This window comes from Bubalus kerabau, chromosome 2 (genome assembly GCF_029407905.1).
Source record: "Bubalus kerabau isolate K-KA32 ecotype Philippines breed swamp buffalo chromosome 2, PCC_UOA_SB_1v2, whole genome shotgun sequence".
Classification (NCBI taxonomy): domain Eukaryota; kingdom Metazoa; phylum Chordata; class Mammalia; order Artiodactyla; family Bovidae; genus Bubalus; species Bubalus kerabau.
In genome coordinates this window covers 57,195,017-57,217,770 of record NC_073625.1, presented here as the reverse complement: position 1 = coordinate 57,217,770, position 22,754 = coordinate 57,195,017, and the positions used below count along the sequence as shown (strand labels likewise).

The following is a 22,754-nucleotide window of genomic DNA, read 5'->3' as shown; positions in this document are numbered from 1 at the left end:
AAGAATAAATTTAATCAGAGAAATGAGAAATATGGAAACAAAGGAAAACAGTCAGAGGAGACTAAATAATAACAATGTAGTCATTAAGCATTGTCAAGGACCTTTTGTTCTTTCTCAAGGGCTATCGATAATATTCTGAGCCATATCCTGTGAGCTGTCTTACAGATACTAAAACACCAGGTGGAAAGGTTAACTACATGATGACCAGACTGTACCCAGCACACGAGCTGCCACGATTCCAAAATTGGCCTCAGTGAAATGGGAACAAATGGACCCTGGAACTGAAGATTAACTGTACCTAAAACAATCTAGATGACACTGGTCAGACCATCAAGGATGAATTTGAAGATGACTGTCAGAGCTGACTGTGCTGTTTCTACAAGCAGCCTCCTCCTCCTATCTATACAGTCTCTTGCCCCACTAGTTACCAGTTATGGGCAAGGAGGAGTTAGTTGGCCTTTGGACCGACTTTTGCCCTCATCCCCCCATCTCCGCCCAGCTGCCAGCATCTGAGATAAAGCAAACTTTCCTTTCTACCAACCTGGCCAGTTTGTTGGCTGTTGAGCGCCCAGTAACCCGACCCCACACACCTTTCAATAACAGACTGAGTAAAGCAGATTGCTCTCCCAAAAGTGGATGGGCCTTACCCAATTAGTTGAAGGCCTGAATAGTTCAAAAAGTCTGACTCTCCTCTAAGTAAGAGAGAATTGTCCTGCCTGATGGCCCGTGAAACAGAACATTGGTTCTCTGAAGGCAGCCTGCCAGCCTTCAGACTCAACCTGAGATATTGACTCTGCAGATTGTGAACTTGTCAACTCCCACAATCACAGAAACCAATTGAAAGAGAGAAGAAAGGGGGGAGCAAGAGAGAAAAGAAAGAAAGAAAGGGAGGAGGAAAAAAGGGAAAGGGAGGAAGAAGGAAGAATATCTGTTGATTCTATTTCTCTGAAGAATACTGACATTTCCTTGCTCCTTTCTCATAACTCTGTAAAGAGTCTCTTCATTAAATGATTTTAAGGCCTTTTGGTCCGCCTCTTGTATCTGCCAGGACCCCATCTGACACATCAGGTTTCCCTTTTCTCTTTTCTTCACTTCACAGTGTCAGAGGTAAGTAATCCAGTTCCAAAGCAAGAGATCCACCGCCTTGCTTCTTTCTCCCTGTCCTGCTGTCCTTGGCAAATGACCTTCATCATGACATTTCTACAATATTTCATGAAAGAGGAAAATGGATTAAAAGCTTTCTCCCAGCAAGGCTCTATTTAAAAATATCATTTTCAACTCCCTATAGACTTTAGCCTATATCTTACTGGCCAAAATCATGTTCATGGCCACTTCTGTCTGCCAGGGCATTGAGATACTGAGCACACTGTTGTTCAGTCTCTATCCTAGAGACAAGCAAAGGAGACAGAAACTGGATAGAAGGTCAAATCATTAAACCCTCAGTATCTACCACAAGTGGGTTTCTTGAACTTCACATCCACTTTCCTCACATGCCATAGCTGTGCTAATATCTCTTTTATACACAAGAAAAAAAAAAAACAAACTTCCCACATATGTAATTTTTTTCTCCCAAAATTTCTAGTATCATGATGGTCACAAAATGACTGCCTCATCCCCAAGAATCTTATCTATGCTCCAGATAGGCTTCACTGAATAGGAGAAGCCCTTCCCCAGTTTCTGGGGAAAAGATATAAATTTATGTATTACCAATTATTACATATTAATAACTATTTAAGTTGTGGTTTTCAGAAAGCTAACTGGCACCAAATATCCAATTTACTCTCTGGTCATTTAGTAAGCCTTATAATCAGCTCTCTGGGTAGTTGCTCCCTGTCATTCAATGAATAAAGGAATGTGTGCATGTGTGTTCAGTCACTGAGTCATGTCTGACTTTGTGACCCCATGGACTGTAGTTGCCAGACTCCTCTAGCCATGGGGTTCTCCAGGCAAGAATACTAGAGCGGGGGGGTGGGGAGTGAGTGGGGAGTATAATCAGAGAGACTCTTCCACTTATGCAGAGGAAGAATATTCCAGCCTCAAATTCAAGATGGCGAGTTGTCTGAATCCTGGTAAGAATTGCTATATTCTTGGTTCCACCATAGCATTGATTAGTACGTCAAAAGCAGAAAACAATAACACATTCCTATTTCTTAGAAAAAGTGACCGTGAAACTCAGCAGATGTGCTAGATGCCAAATACTCCCCAACTCTGGCCAGATCAACAGCCGTGACACCTGTTCCAAATGCAAAGACAGCATAGAATCACCCAAGACCAATAAAATAATCATGATAATATAGCTAGCACAGCCTTTGTGGCAGGTATTATCATAAGTTTTTTACATAAAATAACCCACTTAATTCCCCACAACAACCTTATATGGGAAGAACTATTATTGTCTCCATTTTAAAGAAGAAGGAACCAGGAACAGGGAAGTTAAGTAATTTTGCTCGTGGTCAACAGCTTGAAATTAGCATTCTGTCCCGAGAGTCTATGATTTTACCTACTATGCTGACCTAAAAGCATATATTCCACCAACAAGAAATGTACAATCCTATTAGAAAAAAAGTCCAAATAAAAGTTACAAGAATACTCACAGACAAGTTATTAGATTGAACAGAAAAACAAAGGACTTTTAAGTGACACACTATGTTAATAAAGAGAGAATTTTCAATATCTCTAATCATTAGGGAAATGCAAATCAACACTATCATGAGGTACCATCTCATACCAATCAGAATGGCCATCATCAAAACCTCTACAACTAATAAATGCTGGAGAGGGTGTGAAGAGAAAGGAACCCTCCTACTCTGTTGCTGAGAATGTAAATTGGTGGCCAATATGAAAAACAATATGAATGTTCCTTAAAAAACTAAAACTAGAGCTACAATATGATCACAGTCACACTGCTTGGCATATATCCAGCAACAACCCTAACTTGTAAAGATACATGCGGCCCAATGCTCATCGCAGCACTCTTGACAACAGCCAAGCCATGGAAGCAACCTAAATGTCCATTGACAGATGAATGGATAAAGAAGATGCAATATATTTATACAATAACATTACTCAACTATAAAAAAGAATGAAATAATGTCATTTGCAGCAACATGGTTGAACCTAGAGATTATCATACTAAATGAAGTCAAAAACAAATATATACTTCATTTATATGTGGGATCTAAAAAATGATACAATTGAACTTATTGAACAAATAAATTCATAAACATAGAAAACATTCTCATGGTTACCAAAGGGGATAATAGGGGCAGGGGGGAAGGGGGCTAGTGAAGGGTGGGGAGAGATAAATTAGAAGTTTGAGATTAAAATATACATACCTTGGTAGCTCAGCTGGTAAAGAATCCACCTGCAATGCAGGAGACCCCAGTTCAATTACTGAGTGGGAAAGATCTCCTGCAGAAGGTATAGCCTACCCACTCCAGCATTCTTGCCTGGAGAATCCCCATGGACAGAGGAGCCTGGGAGGCTACAGTCCATGGGGCCACAAAAAGTGGAAAACAACTGAGTGACTAAGCACACAGCATGACTTTATATCAAATAAGTAAGCAACAGGGGCCTACTGTATAGCAGAAACTATACTTAACATCTTTTAATAACAGAAAGTGAAGAAGAACTAAAGGGCCTCTTGATGAAAGTGAAAAGGAGAGTGAAAAAGTTGGCTTAAAGCTCAACATTCAGAAAACGAAGATCATGGCATCCGGTCCCATCACTTCATCAAATAGATGGGGAAACAATGGAAACAGTGGCTGCCTTTATTTTTCTGGACTCTAAAATCCTGCAGATGGTGATTTCAGCAATGAAATTAAAAGACGCTTACTCCTTGGAAGGAAAGTTATGACCAACCTAGACATCATATTAAAAAGCAGAGACATTACTTTATCAACAAAGGTCTGTCTAGTCAAGGCTATGGTTTTTCCAGTAGTCATGTATGGATGTGAGAGTTGGACTGTGAAGAAAGCTGAGTGCAGAAGAATTGATGCTTTTGAACTGTGGTGCTGGAGAAGACTCTTGAGAGTCTGCTGGACTGCAAGGAGATCCAACTAGTCCATCCTAAAGGAGATCAGTCCTGGGTGTTCATTGAAAGGACTGATGATGAAGCTGATACTCCAATACTTTGGCCACCTGATGCAGAGAGCTGACTCATTTGAAAAGACCCTGATTCTTGGAAAGATTGAGGGCAGGAGGAGAAGGGGATGACAGAAGATGAGATGGTTGGATAGCATCACCGACTCAATGGACATGTGTTTGGGTGGACTTCGGGAGTTGGTGATGGACAGGGAGGCCTGGTGTGCTGCGGTTCATGGGGTCGCAAAGAGTCGGACATGACTGAGCAACTGAACTGAATGGAAAAGAATATATTCATGGTATGTATGGACTTTCTTGGTGGCTCAGATGATAAAGAATCTATCTGCAGTTCAGGAGACCTGGGTTCGATCCCTGGGTTGGGAAGATCCCCTGGAGAAGGAAATGGCTACCTACTCTAATATACATATGTAACTGAATCACTTTTCTGTACACTGAAGCTAACACAACATTGTAACTTATACTTCAATTAAAAATAAAAATGAAAAATAAAAGAGCATTTTAATCAGAGAACACCCTGATTCTCTTTGAATTAAACACAAAGGATGAGACTACATCTCTCTCCTGTTGCTGTTATTGTTCTTGTTGTTTTGCTTGAAGTTTGTCTAGTAATTGATCCTTTCAATGAACTGTGCTTGAAAAGTATATGCTAGACTTCCTTTCAAAATTTATAAATTTTTGCTTTCATTTTTTTTGCTCCCTTTTGTTTTACATTAGAGATTTGTGATAATATGTCTTGAACCAATTGTAGCTGAAAGCCCTGAAGTTATGCTAAAGATTGGGGTTGATTGATAGATAGCAAGCTCAGTTCTCCCTGTGTGTCAAGAACTGGTCAACACAGTTATCCAGCTATTCTGGCAGGTAGCTCTCTGGTTTTATCCTGTTGGTTAAAGAAATGGCCTTACCAGTGCAGATAATCTAACAGGAATAGGAGGCTTCTAACACAGCAGTATGGCCTTCCTGAGTGTGCACTGGCCAGAAAAGCATGCCTTCAGATACAATAACCAATTCACCTGGGTTTGCCCAAGACTTTCTCAAGCTTAGCTCTGAAAGTCCCACATTCCAAAAATCCCTTTTTCATGGGACAACAGAAAGAATTGGTCATCCTAGGCCCAGTGCTGTCTTTGACCTTGGGTGAGGCAGTCCAAGGTTGAGGCAGGAAACAGAGGTTTCAGAAAAAGACATATCTCAACTCCACCTCTGCCACTTACAGTATAATCTGGGACAAGCCATTTAAACCGAGACACCATTTTCTTTATCTGTAATATAAGGATAACAGCCCCGTGACTTTTTCAGAATTTAATCAGAAGTCATGAAAGATTTCTAGAAAAGTGTCTGGCATAAAGTAGCTGCCCAGCAAATAGTAGGTGTTATTACTATATTCCAGGAATTCTAAAATCAAATAGCAACTATAAAAGCAATTATGTCTAGACAGGTGGTATTTTGGGTTTTTTTTTTATTTTATTTTTTTTGTTTCTTTTTTCTTAAATGGGATTATCTATGACTATGGTTATTTCCATTTTTAAAAAGTCAATTCATTTGATTGGATTGATTGGTCAAAAATCCATGTTGACTCGTGCTAATTGTTGTAAGATCAAGCACTTTCAAACTTATTCATGAATAGCATCCAAGTAATCTTTTCTAAATATTTAAGTTAACAATATAATTGCCTACTACCCACAGAAGCATCTTCCTTTCAGTAGAATTTTAGAAAGAGGTACACATAAGCAATACAAAAATGTCTAATTTTCTCCTTTAAGCTATGATATTCTACACTAACCCAGGTTTTTATGTAACAAAGCTCTGGTTTATACTAAGTACATTCTTTAATATTAATTGAAAAGAACTAATTTATAATATTATGCTTTAACTTCTTAAAACTGACTAATTCTTTTAAAAGGTTTCCTAGGATAAGATTCATTAAATTTTATGATTTTGATTTTTGTATTGATAGTAAATCATTTTTCACCAATGATTTCTTTGGTGTTCTATGTTTTTCTCTCAATTCTGAATACAGTTTCTTATATTTGAATTTTTAATAACACAAACAGGGTGTATTTTGATTAATTAACTTTAAAATACAATTTCTGATAATCTATCTTCTATAATATATAGATTTTTTTTTTTTTTTTTTTCTCTTTAACATTTTATTGTGCATCCTTGGATTAATATCTCTATCAACAGTGGGGCACTAGAATCTATTTTATCTATTTAAGAAATCTTTTCCATTGAGTACAACATTTAATAAGAATTTTCAAACTTTATGCAATATTTTTACTTCATAATAAAAATATAATTTAAATAATTTTTGTAAGATTATTTTCCTACCTTTTTTTTAATAACAAATTTACATTTGAGCCCATAAAGTTTTCAGTTTATGACACTATACAATTCAAGCTAAGCAGTTAAAAGATTCTGAGAAGGAAACTCGAATTGCTCAGAGAAAGTGTGAAATCCCATGTATTACTAAAACTCAAAGGACTGTCTTGATCAAAAATTTTCTGAATACGTGGCAGGTGGATAATTCATTTAAAAAATTCCCCACCCACATTGTTCTCTGAAGTGTGTCTCAAAGTCCCATTCCTTAGCATAAAAGACATCTTGGTTTCTTTTTCTCAACATGTGTTTTTTTTTTTAGTCAAACATATAACATTCAGTCTTGGGACATTACAGGAAATGTGATTTATATTCTTCTCATTACTGCAGCATAACACAGAGGCATACATAAAAAATCCCCTCTCTGTGCTGCCTATGTTCCTCTTACACATTAGGTTTCTTAATTTTTTATTGAAGTATATCATGTAAGTTTCAGGTCTACAGCACAGCAATTCAGTTATATATATATATGTGTATATATATATACATATATGTGTATATATATGTGTGTATACATATATATGTATATTTACATTCTTTTCTTTTTCTTTTCTTTTCTTTTCAGATTCTTTTCTCTTATCATTTCAGTTCAGTTCAGTCACTCAGTCATGTCCAACTCTTTCCGACCCCATGAATCACAGCACGCCAGGCCTCCCTGTCCATCACCAACTCCCGGAGATCACTCAAACTCATGTCCATCGAGTTAGTGATGCCATCCAGCCATCTCATCTTCTGTCGTCCCCTTCTCCTCCTGCCTCCAATCCCTCCCAGTATCAGAGTCTTTTCCAATGAGTCAACTCTTTGCATGAGGTGGCCAAAGTACTGGAGTTTCAGCTTTAGCATCATTCCTTCCAAAGAACACCCAGGGCTGATCTCCTGTAGAATGGACTGGTTGGATCTCCTTGCAGTCCAAGGGACTCTCGAGAGTCTTCTCCAACACCACAGTTCAAAAGCATCCATTCTTCTGCACTCAGCTTTCTTCACAGTCCGACTTTCATATCCATACATGACCACTGGAAAAACCATAGCCTTAACTAGACGGACCTCAGTTGGCAAAGTAATGTCTCTGCTTTTGAATATGCTATCTAGGTTGGTCATAACTTTCCTTCCAAGGAGTAAGCCTCTTTTAATTTCATGGCTGCAATCACCATCTGCAGTGATTTTGGAGCCCAAAAAAATAAAGTCTGACACTGTTTCCACTGTTTCCCCATCTATTTCCCATGAAGTAATGGGACCAGATGCCATGATCTTTGTTTTCTGAATGTTGAGCTTTAAGCCAACTTTTTCACTCTCCTCTTTCACTTTCATCAAGAGGCTTTTTAGTTCCTCTTCACTTTCTGCCATAAGGGTGGTGTCATCTGCATATCTGAGGTTATTGATATTTCTCCCGGCAATCTTGATTCCAGCTTGTGCTTCTTCCAGCCCAGCGTTTCTCATGATGTACTCTGCATATGTACTTTTCTCTTATCAGATCAGATAAGATCAGATCAGTCCCTCAGTTGTGTCCGACTCTTTGCAACCCCATGAATCCCAGCACGCCAGTCCTTCCTGTCCATCTCCAACTTCCGGAGTTCACTGAGACTCACGTCCATCGAGTCAGTGATGCTATCCAGCCATCTCATCCTCTGTCATCCCCTTCTCCTCTTGCCCTCAATCCCTCCCAGCATCAGAGTCTTTTCCAATGAGTCAACTCTATGCATGAGGTGGCCAAAGTACTGTAGTTTCAGCTTTAGCATCAGTCCTTCCAAGAAACCCAGGGCTGATCTCCTTTAGAATGGACTGGTTGGATCTCCTTGCAGTCCAAGGGACTCTCAAGAGTCTTCTCCAACACTACAGTTCAAAAGTATCAATTCTTTGGCACTCAGCCTTCTTCACAGTCCAACTCTCACTTTAGCTGAGTATACTTCCCTGTGCCATACAGTGGGTCCATGTTACTTACATATTTTATACACAGTGCAGTATATAAATTAATCCCAGCCTCCTAATTTATCCCTCTCCCCTCCCACCTTTCCCTTTGGTAAGTGTAAGTTTGTTTTCTGTGTCCATGAGTCTCTTTCAAACATCAGCTCTTTAAGTAAAATTCATGTCAATGTTTTAAGGAATAAAGGACTGCCTTTTCCATTATTTTTTTATACATTTCATATCATATCTTATCTGTTCTCTGCTCCCAGATTTCTGATAACTCTAGGACCTCTGAGATGAGTCCTGACACATTCAGTGACCACATTAAGCATTTTCAGTCCAGAGCCCAGAAAGCTTGACTATGTTTCAAACTGGGTAGAAACATTTCTGAATAAAAGTCTTTTTATTCCTAATATGTTATACTTGTCAAAAGCACATTGGGGGCTCACTTCACCAGCACATATACTAAAATTGGAATGATCCAGAGATTAGCATGGCCCCTGCACAAAGATGACATACAAATTCATGAAGCATTCCTTATTTTTCTGTATGACTCAGGGAACTCAAACAGGAGTTCTGTATCAACCTAGAGGGTGGATTGGGGAGGGAGATGGGAGGAAGGTTCAAGAGGGAAGGGACATATGTATACCTATGGCTGATTCATGTTGAGGTTTGACAGAAAACAACAAAATTCTGTAAAGCAATTATCCTTCAACTATAAAATAAATAAATTTTTAAAATAAAGAAAAAGCACATTGGATCTGCCAGATAAGCAAATATTTACTAATCAAATTTGTTGCCAATGTTGCAAGCAGGTTACTTTACAAATAGCTGACTGAGAACTTCAGCAGCAATAGAAATTGCTAAAGTGACTTATTCACTCGAATGCTTTTAAACCATATTGTATTCTTGGATTCCAATAATAATTTCATCCACTCAATGCCAATTTCAGTGCAATTCCATCCACTCAATTGAACCAACCAAGAAAAACCAAATACATCTGAATGCCTAAGAGTTCATCATAAATTGGTGGTTCAGTTTTGATCCTTAGAAGAAAAAGTAAAATGAATACCACAGATTGCTCTAACTATTCTCCAATACTTTAGAGATACAAAATACAGGATTTCAAACTTTCACGAAATCATATATGCACCACCCCCGCTAAACAGAATTCTTTTACTAGAGGGACAAAATTACATGGGTGTGTTTCTGAGAGTTCATGTTGAGACATTTCTTTCCATTATTTCCATACCTTTTTCTAAATTGCTGTTTATTGGCAAAACAAACTGAAAGTCATAATTATTCTTCCACCTGATTTGGATATGAAACTTGGCCCTACTCTTAGAGCTAGATAATTTAGCTCAAGAGTACTAAAAAAAAAAAAAAAAAAGTCCACATTTTTCATCTAAAACTTGTTATGGTAGGTATAATGTTCCAGCTGATAGCCTGACCTGTTTTTAAAAATGGAAATTTTTCAAAAACCATGAAAGTACATGTTATTTTCTCTCTTTTTTTCATTGATCACTTTTCATTGAAATATTGTTTATTTTAGAGAACCTTGAAACTGGTTTATCATAGTAATAAAATGTCAACATTCTAGGTAGGTCAAATTTTGTCCACAACAAATGTAAGGTTTAAAAACTTAATTTGTAAGAATAAATATTGTTTTGCCTATTGAATAAAAACTAAAGAAAAATGAGTATTATCTGTAACTACAATGGAATATAACCAAATTGTTCAGATTGTCATTTTAGAAATTTGGTATCATTTTCTAAAATGAAAATACATTTAGGTCATTTTCCCCATTTACTGTAAACCCAGTTTTCTAGTAGAATGGAAAAAAATACCTAAATTGTAAAACAAAACATTCCCAAATCACTGAAAAATTATTCAGCTGTGAAATCAATGTGTGTTTTTGAGATTTGTTGTGAAATTTTCAGCTAATCTTCATCTTTGTAAGTGAAAGCTAAAAGCTTCTTCACTGTTTTCATGTAAGTAATGGCTTATTTGACTGGCTTTTTTTTTCTTTAAAAAAATTCTTTCCCTACTAACCTTTCCTCTAAATGCAAAGAAATGTAATCTCCTTGATTCTAAGTACTTTGCAAACCCTGTAAAAATTTAAAACTATGTCACGGCTTCTCATATTCTCTGGCTCTGTAAGTTTCCTCATAGTAAGAGTAGTATTAGTCACTCAGACTTGTCAGATTCTTTGGGACCCCATGGACTGTAGCACCCCAAGTTCCTCTGTCCATGGAATTATCCAGGTAAAGGTATTAGAGTGGGTTGCCATTCCCTTATCCAAGGGATCTTCCTGACCCAGGGATCAAACCTGAGTTTTTCTACATTGCAGATTCTTTACTGTCTGAACCACCAGGGAAACCCAAGCTTCCTCATAAGCAATTTCTAACACTGTTCTTACTGGGGTTAAAAAAAAAAAAAGGAAAAAGAAAATTGAAAAATAGAGAGATGCAGGAGCTAGCACTGAAATTTTAAGAAGAGCAACTATCACACCGTAACACCAAGCAGAAGAGTGAGTTTCCCTTACTCATAGTGGGAAACCATAAGAGGGCTCGTTATAATCACTTGCTATGATTAACTCTCTACCTGTAACTCACAAATTAAGAAGAATAGAATAGCTTGTCCAAAGACAAAGATGTGCCTTGAACTCAAAAATACAGTCGATCATGGATGATGGGAAAAGCCAGCCAGAAAATGTCAGACCTGGGAGACAGTTGGTCTTCCCAGGTGGCACTAGTGGTAAAGAACCTGCCTGCCAAGACAGGAGATGCAAGAGACACGGGTTTGATCCCTAAGGGGGGAAGATCCCCTGGAGGAGGGCATGGCAACCCACTCCAATATTCTTGCCTAGAGAATCCCATGGACAGAGGAGCCTGGAAAGCATGGTCCATAGGGTCACACAGAGTCAGACATGACTGAAGCGACTTAGCACGACACACAGGGGTCAGTTAGGGAAGTAGAGATGACAGTGTGTGAGGTGTAGAAAGGATGGGGGCGCGGGAGAGGGCCACAGAAAGAGATCACCTTTTATATTCTATATAACTTTTATATCAGCCAATAAGAAAAGACAAGAAGCAGAGTCCAAGGAATCACATGGTAGAAGAATAATGGCACCAGCACAGATGTCCACGTTCTAATCCCTAGAACCTGAATACCTTATGTCACATGGCAAAGGGAATTAAGGTTGCTGATGGAATTAAGTTTGATGTTCAGCTGACCTTAAAATAGAGAGATTCCCTGGATTATCTGTGCAGACCCAATGTCATCATAAGGGTTCTTAAAAATGGAGGTGGGAAGCAGAAAACGAGATGTGATGAGGCAAGCAGGGTCAGAGAGACACTATGTTGTTGGCTTTGAAAATTAAAAGGGAGCCCTCAAGCCAAGGAATATGGGCAGCCTTTAAAAGCTAGAAGAAGCAAGGAAACAAATTCCCCATAACCTCAGGGAAGGAATATAGCCTTACCAACATCTTGGTTTTAGCCCAGTGATCTGTGTCAGACTCTGATCTCTAAAGCTATGAGACAATAAATTTGTGTTATTTTAAGCCACTAAGTTTGTGGCAATTTGTTAGCAGTGATCGAAGACTAACACAGATCTGTGCCCAACGACTGAGAATAAACTAAAGGGGACAAACAGAATGTTCAATAAGTGCTTTTAAAAAAAAGGAGAAATGAGTGAATAAAGGAATATGATGCAATTGGTAACCATATTCTGGGGTCCATCAAAAATAAGACAGTCACCAGCCACACAACATGATAATAACAATCGATCCATAGACTCAAACTCATTTTCCCTGAACCTTCCCATTCTATGGAGTGTGGATAAAACCTGTCTAGTGAAGATAATGTGTTAAAAATCAGGCTTAAACAAATACATGGAGAGGAGCTCAACATTACTAGTCATCAGGAAAATGCATATCAAAATCACAATAAGCTATAACCTCATACCTGTTAGCAGAGAAGGCAATGGCACCCCACTCCAGTACTCTTGCGTGGAAAATCCCATGGACAGAGGAGCCTGGTAGGATGCAGTCCAAGGGGTCACTAAGAGTTGGACACAACTGAGCAACTTCACTTTCACTCACTTGCATGCATTGGAGAAGGAAATGGCAACCCACTTCAGTATTCTTGCCTGGAAAATCCCAGGGACGGGGGAGCCTGGTGGGCTGCCGTCTATGGGTCACACAGAGTCAGACACGACTGAAGCGACTGAGCAGCAGCAGCAGCAGCATACCTGTTAGAATGGCTATCATCAAATAGACAAGAAATCACAAGTTTGACAAGGATAGGGAGAAAAGGGAACTGTTGGTAGGAAGGTAAATTGGTACAAGCACCATGGAAAACAGTATGGAGGTTCCTCAAAAATTTCAAAATAGAACTATCATGTGATCCAGCACTTCCACTTCTGAGTATATACCTGAACAAAATTAAATAACTGTCTTGAAGAGATATCTACACTCTTGTGTTCACTGTAGCATTATTTACAATAGCCAAGACATGGAAACAACCTTAGTGTCTATTGGTAAATGAATGAAGAAAATATTGATAAATAATCTATATCTCCAAAAGAATATTATTCAGCTGTAAAAAAGAAAGACGTTTTGCTATTTGTAATAACATGGATGAAACTTGAGGGCACTAACCCAAGTGAAATAAGTCAAACAGAGAAAGAAAATATGGTGTGATCTCACTTATGTGTGGGCTCTTCTATGATTCTCGTAGAAGCAGAGAAGAGATTGGTAGTTGCCAGAGGTGAAGTGTGGTAGGTAGGGGAAATGAATGAAGGTAGTCAAAGGGTATAAACTTCCAATTATAACATGAATAAGTTCCGAGGATGCAACCTACAGCATGGTGACCATAGTTAACAACACTGTATTATATATTTGAATAGATTTTGAAATTTCTCACCACACACACAAAAAAAAATTGGAACTATATGAGGTGATAGATGTGTTAACTAAGCTTTTCATGGTAATCATTTTGCAATATATACATATACAAAATCACTACATACTATACCTTAAACTTACACAATGTTCTGTGTCAGTTATATCTCAACAAAGCTGGAAAAAATTAAAATCAGACCTATTTCCCAGTCTCCCAAGTTATTATGGTAGCTGATCAAAACAAATAAAATGTATCACCTTATAGCTGCTGAATCAGTCCTTCGAATCAGGCGGCCAAAGTGTCGGAGTTTCAGCTTCAGCATCAGTCTTCCCAATGGATATTCAGAACTGATTTCCTTTAGGATGGACTGGTTGGATTTCCTTGCAGTCTAAGGGACTCACAAGAGTCTTCTCCAACACCACATTTCAAAAGCATTAATTCTTCAGCGCTCAACTTTCTTTATAGTCCAACTCTCACATCCATACATGACTACTAGGAAAACAATAGCTTTGACTAGATGGACCTTTGTTGGCAAAGTAATGTCTCTGATTTTTAATATACTGTCTAGGTTGATCATAACTTTTTTCCAAGGAGCAAGTGCCTTTTAATTTCATGGCTGCAATCACCATCTGCAGTGATTTTGGAGCCCAGAAAAATAAAGTCTGTCACTGTTTCCACTGTTCCCTGAAGTGATGGAACCAGATGCCATGATCTTTGTTTTCTGAATGTTGAGTTTTAAGCCAACTTTTTCACTCTCCTCTTTCACTTTCATCAAGAGGCTCTTTAGTTCTTCTATACTTTCTGCTATAAGGATGATGTCATCTGCATATCTGAGGTTACTGATATTTCTCCTGGCAATCTTGATTCCAGCTTGTGCTTCTTCCAGCCCAGCGTTTCTCATGATGTACTCTGCATATAAGTTAAATAAGCAGGGTGACAATATAACTGACTTATTTGAAAAGACCCTCATGCTGGGAAAGATTGAAGATGGGAGGAGAAGGGGACGACAGAGGATGAGATAGTTGGCTGGCATCACCGACTCAACAGACATGAGTTTGAGTAAACTCCGGGAGTTGGTGATGGACAGGGAGGCCTGGTTTGCTGCAGTCCATGGGGTCATAGAGTTGGACATGACTGAGTGACTGAACTGAACTGATAGCTGCTGATCTTTTATCCAGTAATTAAGCCAACCTCATTCCACTCCCTTCCTCCCACCATACAAAACACCTACCACTCAGACCACCTTAGCAGGCTCTCCACCTCCTAGGTCCTCAAGCTTGCTGCTGCCTCTGCCTGGAAGGCTCTTCAGGCCTCCCCTATTGACTAGTTAGCTTCTAACTACCATTTATCCTGCAGGTTTCCTCAAAGAAATCTTTATCAGATTACTGATTGGATTTGATCCTCTACTGCGTATTCACATAGACGCCCAGGCCACCCTAAATCAGGAACACTGGTATGGCCCAATAGTACAGAAGAGTGCTTCAGTGAACCATATTCATGTCAATATGAATCTACCCTTGCTGATTTAACTGGGCCAAAGTTTCTCTCCTGGGCTAAAGGCAGGGATAATATCTAACTTGTTTATTGTTCACACCTCAACATCTAGTACTGACCCATGATGGGCTCCTGGCAAGAGTCTGTGGAATGAAAATCCTAAAATACCAAAACAATAAAAATCTAGGTCTTTTCAGGAAACTGATTCTTGTATTCCAGTTTTGATTCTGCCAACCAAGATGAGTGTTTGGGGTTATTATTGATATTCTCTTCAAAGTTAAAGTGATGCTACCTTTTATACATTTCTTTTCCAGCAGAAAGAATTAAAAATTTTATAATTTATATTTTCATCTTTAATATATGAATAAAATGAAAGTCTATTACATCATAGGTGTACGTACATATAAATATACACATACTCTGAATTAGTCAGGATTCTCCAGAGAAGCAGGACCACTAGGAGCCAGATGATAGAGAGATAGAGAGATAGATAGAGATATAAGCTTATCATAAGGCAATGGTGCATATTATGGACTCTGGAGGCTAAAAAGTCCTCTGGTTTGTCTGTAGGCTGGAGACCCAAGAAAGCCAGTAGTGTCGTTCCACTCTGAGTCCAAAGGCCCAGGAAACCAGGACAGCCGGTGGTATAAGTCCCAGTCCAAGGGCATAAGATAAGTGTCTAAGCTCATGCAATCAGGCAGAGAGAGTGAGTTAGTCCTTACCCCAGCTTTCAGTCTACTCTGTACTGTGCTGTGCTTACTCGCTCTGTCATGTCCGACTCTTTGCGACCCTATGGACTGTAGCCTGCCAGGCTCCTCTGTCTATGGGATTCTCCAGGCAAGAATACTGAAATGGGTTGCCATGCCCTCCTCCAGGGGATCTTCCCAACCCAGGGATTGGAACCCAGGTCTCCCGCATTACAGGTGGATTCTTTACTCAGCCCTCATCAAATTGAGTAATGCCCACCCAAATCTGCTTAACTCAATCTATGAATCCAAGTGTCAATCTCTTCTGGAAATACCTCCACATACACACCCAGAAATAATATTTAACCAAATATCTGGCCACCCCCTGGTCCAGTCAAGTCGACACAGAACATTAACTATCACACACAGATACATATGTATAATTTATTTTCTTTTCAAATAGCCTTTATTTTCACAAATGTGCTTTAATTCTAGACACATGGAATGCTCCTTCACTCTCATACATGATGACTTGAGCAAAAGATTTCCGAGTTCAGATGGTTGAATGAAGCAACCCTGATTTGCTCTCTTCCAAAACCACATGATTTAAAGCACATGTACTTCAAACTCCAGGAGATAGTGGAAGACAGAGGAGCCTGGCTTGCTACAGTCCGTGAGGTCACAAAGAGCCAGACACGACTTAACAACTGAGCCACAACAACTTCAAAATTAACAAAATAAGTTCAACGATATACAAAAGGCAGAGTCTAAAAAGATATTCTTTCCCAAAAAGGTGCCCAAGAAACTGAAGCAGAATCAGGTAGAGTAAACCCCAACCCAGACCCTCCCATCCTGTTCTCAGGCTAGTCTGGTCATCAAAATTGTGACATTTCTAACTAATCTATCCATGTGTTCATTTTCTGTAGCTTCCATAACAAATTACCATGAATTCAGCAGCTTCACACCACACAAATGTATGATCTCACAGTTCTGTAGGTCAGGAGTCTGGTAAGCTCAGCTGGTTCCTCTGGCCTGGGTGTCACAGGCTGAGATCAAGTTGTTGGCAAGCTGGACTCTTATCTGGAGGCTTTGAGGGCAAGTCGGTTTCCAAGCTCATCCAGGCTGTTGACAGAATTCAGTTATTTGAGCTGCTGGCCTGAGGTCTCTGTTTCCTTGCTGGCTGTTGGCCAGGAGCCTCTCTCAGCCTGAATTCCTGTCATGTTGCCCCCTCCACTTCAAAGCAGCAACTTCCTGTTAGGTCCTCCTCATGCTCTGAATCTCTCTGAGTTCTCTTTCTGCCTTATCCCTTCTGCCTCCAGCTGGAGAAAGTTCTTTCTCTTAAGGGTTAATGGGATTAGATTGGTCCAAAGTAATCGCCCTGCTTTATGGTCAGTAACTCTAATTATATCTGCAAAGTCCCATGTGCTGTAACATATGCATGGGTTCCAGGGATTAGCACATAAACATCTTCAGAGGAGGAAAGAGACCTCGCCCCATACCCCACATCTCAAAGGAGCTAAGTGCAGAGGGGTGGAGTTCTCCTTTTCCCCCTCTTATGATTCTGGTTGTTGTTGTTTAGTCGCTAAGTCAAGTCTGACTCTTTTGTGACTCCATGGAGTGTAGCCCACCAGGCTCTTCTGTCTGTGGGATTCTGCAGGCAAGAATACTGGAGCAGGCTGCTATTTCCTTCTCCAGGGGATCTTCCCAACCCAGGGATAGGCAGGTGGATTCTTTACCACTGAGCCACCAGAGAAGTGTCTCTAACTCTAAAATACTACAAATGGTTTGTAGAGACAGACTGGTTTAAAAAAAAAAAATTCCAGAAGATAAGATCAAGAGTTACACATACCAAATTGGGGATCCCATCTAAAATGCAAAGACATTGTCCCCCAGGAATGGAATATAACCCCCAACTAAGTAGAGTGGGTCTTGGAATGGCTTCACTGGTTCACACAATCTTGGAAGAGACAACAGAGCTCAGGTCTTCCAATAACGATGGCATATCCCTTTACCCAAATTCTTCCTCTGGGGCACCACTGTGCTTTAGTGCTACAAAAAGTAGATGGATCACCAAAAATTTGCCATTCGAGAGGGTGGGACAAATGGAGAGAGTAGCATGGAAACATATGCTAAGTTGCTTCAGTCGTGTCCAACTCTGTAATGCTATGGACTGTAGCCGAACAGGGTCCTCGGACCAAGGGATTCTCCAGGCAAGAATACTGGAGTAGGTTGCCATGCCCTTCTCCAACATATACACTGCCATATGTAAAATAGATAGCCAGTGGGAATTTGCTGTATGATGCAGGAAACTCAAACAGGTTCTCTGTGACAACCTAGAGAGGTGGGATGGGATGGGAAGTGGGAGGGAGGTCGGAGACAGAGGGGACACAGGTATTCCTACGACTGATTCCAGCTGATGTATGGCAGAAACCAGCACAATATTGTAAAGAAATTATCCTTTAATAAAAAATAAATACAATTTTAAAAATTTCAGCACTCAAACTGTGAAGCAGTGGAGTCAGGAAATAAAGTCAAAGGCGCGGTGGAATGGGAGGTAAGAATCTTCCCACACTCAGATCACATTAAATTTCCAGGCAGAGCCTCCAAGCATGAGTAAAGCTAGAAAAATGGAATGACATGGAAAGAATGCAAGCTATATGGAGACAGAAATAACAAAAGGGAAGGAGAGAGGGAGGAAAGAGAGGACTGAGAAAGAGAAAGAAGGAAATATACACAACCTAGGGCTTCCCAGGCGGCACTAATGGTAAAGAACCCGCCTGCCAATGCAGGAGACGTGAGATGCGGGTTTGACTCGCAGGTCGGGAAGATCTCCTGGAGGAGGGCATGGCAACCCACTGCAGCATTTCTGCCTTGGAGAATCCTCAGACAGAGGAGCCTGGCGAGCTGTAGTCCATAGGGTCACAAAGAGTCAATCACACCTGAAGAGACCTAACACACATGGCAAGCATACAAACTACATAGAGAAAGAAAGAAAGAAAGGGAAGGAGGGAGGGAGGAAAGAAAAGTGTGAGAAAGAGAAAGAAGAAAATATACACAACCTAAAGGGGGAAAATTCCCAAGTGCTTCAAATTTAGAACAATAGAAAAAAGTCTCAAACTTATTTTAAAAGAATGGCATGAGAGGATTGCAGGTTTGAGGACCTAAACAGTATTATCAAAGAACTACTGGATGAAAATTTAGGAACTTGTAACATAATATACATGGCTACAGACTGAATAAGTGTCATGGAGGAGAGGGAGAGCTAGTCACACTAGGGAGGCAGAAGAAAGAGATTAAAGCAATCAGAAAGGAATGGGGAGGGAGGAGGGAGGAGGGTTCAGGATGGGGAACACATGTATACCTGTGGCGGATTCATTTTGATATTTGGCAAAACTAATACAATTATGTAAAGTTTAAAAATAAAATAAAATTTAAAAAAAAAACTCAAAAAAAAAAGCAATCAGAAAACAACTGAGTTATTTTCAACTCAATTTGAAAATGATGGTTTGTTTGGTTTAGTTGCTAAGTCGTGTCCAACTCTTGCGACCCCATAGACTGTAGCCTGCCAGGCTCCTCTGTCCATGGGATTCTCCAGGCAAGAATACTGGATTCAAGAATACTGGAGTGGGTTGCCATTTCCCTCTCCGGGGGATCTTCCCAACGCAGGAATCGAACCTGGGTCTCCTGCACTGAAGGCAGATTCTTTACTGACAGAGCTATGAGGGAAGCCCCTTGAAACTAATGGAGTCTGGGTAAAGAAAGACTGTCATAATTGAGATCTGAAGCACAAAACCTTCCAAATAATGTTGAGGTAACCCTGTTAATGGAAAAAATATTCAACAACACTGGTTAAAGGTGGTACTACAGACTTTATTCAGGATCATTGTAACAGGTGTAGGGACCACTGCCACGGAATTTTACAGCTAGAGAAAAGATTTGGGCTCAACTCTGAATACAGCATGGGCAGGTGGGAATTTATAGCCAAAGAGCAGGGTGAGGGTCAGCGGATAGAAAATACTAAAAGGAAACAACGGGAGTAAAGGGCATTTGGCTAAACTGACCGGACAGGATCCTTTGCTCAGGATACGATGAGAAAACATCACCTTCAGGATTGGGTTGGGGGTGAGGAAGCTGATCAGAGATTGAAGGTCATCGGGCATCGGGGTGCAGGGTTCTCGTCAAACTGACTTAGCAAAGTTCTTCCTAAAACTAGATTTTACAAGGAAGGGCATGGATGGGCCTAGGAAAGCTTGCTTAAGCAAAGAATTTATGTCAACCTTCTAACCCTGACCCTTCCCAGGTGGCACACTGGTAAAGAATCCACCTGCCAATGCAGGAGAGGCAGGTTCGATCCCTGGGTGGGGAAGATCCCCTGGAGAAGGAAATGGCAACCCAATCCAGTATTCTTACCTGGAGAATCCCATGGACAGAGAAGCCAAGCAGGTTCCGGTTCATGGGTCTCAAAGAGTTGGACATGACTGAGCGCACACATACATACATAACCCTAACCCTAACTCTGCTCATCTTTCTACAGAGAGGAGGCAGGCTCTGCTCAATTCCCTAGGAGGAAAAAATATGGAACAACCATTTCATCTTGGGTCTGTCCTTTCATTCTATTTTCCCCAAGGACAGATGGATTTACCAGGTGGATCTGTGACTTTTGGCCCCTGCTTCAGACCTTCCTGTTCGTGGAGATCTCCAGCTAGCTCTCCATCTCAGGACAAGTTAGAGTGCTGATGGAGGGACTAGAGACATGGTGAGCACATCTGTCTATTCAGGAAGAATATCATAAATCTACCTGGCCTCAGCTCTCAACACATACCTTCCAGCTTCATTATAATAAAGATGATGTGTGTGTGTGTGTATGTGTGTGTGACTTATTCATTCAGTTATGTCTGACTCTTTGCAACCCCATGGACTGTAGCCCACCATGGGCGCCCCTCTGTCGATGGGGATTCTCATAGAGAATACTGGAGTAGGTAGCCATTCCCTTCTCCAGGGGATCTTCCCAAGCCAGGGATCAAACCCTGGTCTCCCACATGTAGGTAGATTCTTTAAAGTCTGAGCCACCAAAGAAGCCCAAAAATACTAGAACGGGTAGCCTATCCTTTCCCCAGGGGATCTTCCCGACCCAGGAATTAAATTGGCATTTCCTACATTGCAGATGGATTCTTTGAGCTGCTAGGAAAGCCCTATACACCTGGAGGTAACCACTATCCTCAGTTTTGTGTATATTATCTCCTTACTTTTTAAAACAATTTTTACATATCAGCATGTTTAATCAAATGCTGTTTATTTTACTTATTTTTTGACTTTAGAAAATGTTAATATCATAAGATGACTTTAGAATAATTTTGTCAAATCTACCCCTAAAACAATCTTACAATTTTAATTAAAATGCATTATATTTATAAGTGATCTGGGGGAGACACATTACCTCTATAATATCATGAATTATATAATACCTCTATAAAACATCATGAATTAGTGGTTATGACCAATTTGATTTCAAATATCTCTGTCTCTCTTCTGTTGCTGTTTTTGTTTTTGTTGTTTTGCTTGCGGTTTGTCAGTAATTTATCCTTTCAATAACTGTGTCTGGAATGTATATACTAGAATTTGGTTCTAAATTCATAATTTTCTGCTTTAATCATTTTTGTTCTCTCCTACTGAGGTTCCCAGATTTCTCATATAGCCCTCTTTTAACTTCTGATATTAACACAGCCAGTTTAAGCTTTATATTGTCTAACTTAATAAAACAAATGACATATTTAAAATTCTTGAGTACAATCTTACTAGTCTGATTGTCATTCTATTCTAAATATCCTATCATTGCAATTTGTTTCCCTCTAATTTTTTTAAAATTTTGAAGTTATTTGGTTTTTAAATCAAGCTTATATTGTTCATTTCTATTTGTCCAACATTGTGTTCAGAGGTTGTGTTCTGTAATCTTTCTGCTTTTTTATAACATGATGAGTTTATGTGTTCTAATACATGATTATATTTTAATATTCTAGGAACATATTTTTTTGTATAGGATACAAAAATTGTTAATATCATCTACACAATTTAAATGGTTAATAGTGAAAGAATACGATTGCTGGAATATACTTAAAACACAACAGCAACAAGTCACTAATGAAAATCATGCATACATAAAGGGGTAGAGATCAATGAAAAAAGAATGGCAAAATGTAAATTTATCCTTTATCAGTATAAGTTGGCAATGGTTTTGCTTTGGACACCAGCTTTCTTTTTGTTTGTATTAACCAACTTTTTTGATGGTTTTGCTTTATTTCAGCATTATTTTGTTGAATTTTTAAAATTCTCCATGAAAGTATTATTCTTTAAGTTGGGGAGCTTAACTCATTTATAAATATGTCATAATTTATATATTTAATATTATATCTAACCTTTAAAGTTGTTTTTATTCATTTCTTATTTATAATTTATAATATGACTCAATTATTTATACTAGTCTTTATAGGAAAATATTTATTTTTTAAATTTTATTTATAGTTATATTTATTTTTTTTTTTTTTAATTTTATTTTATTTTTAAACTTTACATAACTGTATTAGATTTGCCAAATATCAAAATGAATCCGCCACAGGTATACATGTGTTCCCCATCCTGAACCCTCCTCCCTCCTCCCTCCCCATTCCATCCCTCTGGGTTGTCCCAGTGCACCAGCCCCAAGCATCCAGTATCGTGCATCGAACCTGGACTGGCAACTCATTTCATACATGATATTTACATGTTTCAATGCCATTCTCCCAAATCTTCCCACCCTCTCCCTCTCCCACAGAGTCCATAAGACTGTTCTATACATCACTGTCTCTTTTGCTGTCTCGTACACAGGGTTATTGTTACCATCTTTCTAAATTCCATATATATGCGTTAGTATACTGTATTGGTGTTTTTCTTTCTGGCTTACTTCACTCTGTATAATAGGCTCCAGTTTCATCCACCTCATTAGAACTGATTCAAATGTATTCTTTTTAATGGCTGAATAATACTCCATTGTGTATATGTACCACAGCTTTCTTATCCATTCATCTGCTGATGGACATCTAGGTTGCTTCCATGTCCTGGCTATTATAAACAGTGCTGCGATGAACATTGGGGTACTCGTGTCTCTTTCCCTTCTGGTTTTCTCAGTGTGTATGCCCAGCAGTGGGATTGCTGGATCATAAGGCAGTTCTATTTCCAGTTTTTTAAGGAATCTCCACACTGTTCTCCATAGTGGCTGCACTAGTTTGCATTCCCACCAACAGTGTAAGAGGGTTCC

General features: G+C 39.4%; 1 non-coding gene across 1 annotated transcript; it reads left to right on the top strand.

Annotated features, from left to right (window-relative positions):
- The first annotated feature begins 8,820 nt into the window (after positions 1-8,820).
- LOC129645106 (U6 spliceosomal RNA) lies at positions 8,821-8,924 on the top strand. Its single transcript, XR_008711199.1, has one exon. It is a non-coding gene; the product is annotated as a U6 spliceosomal RNA (small nuclear RNA).
- Positions 8,925-22,754: the final 13,830 nt, after the last annotated feature.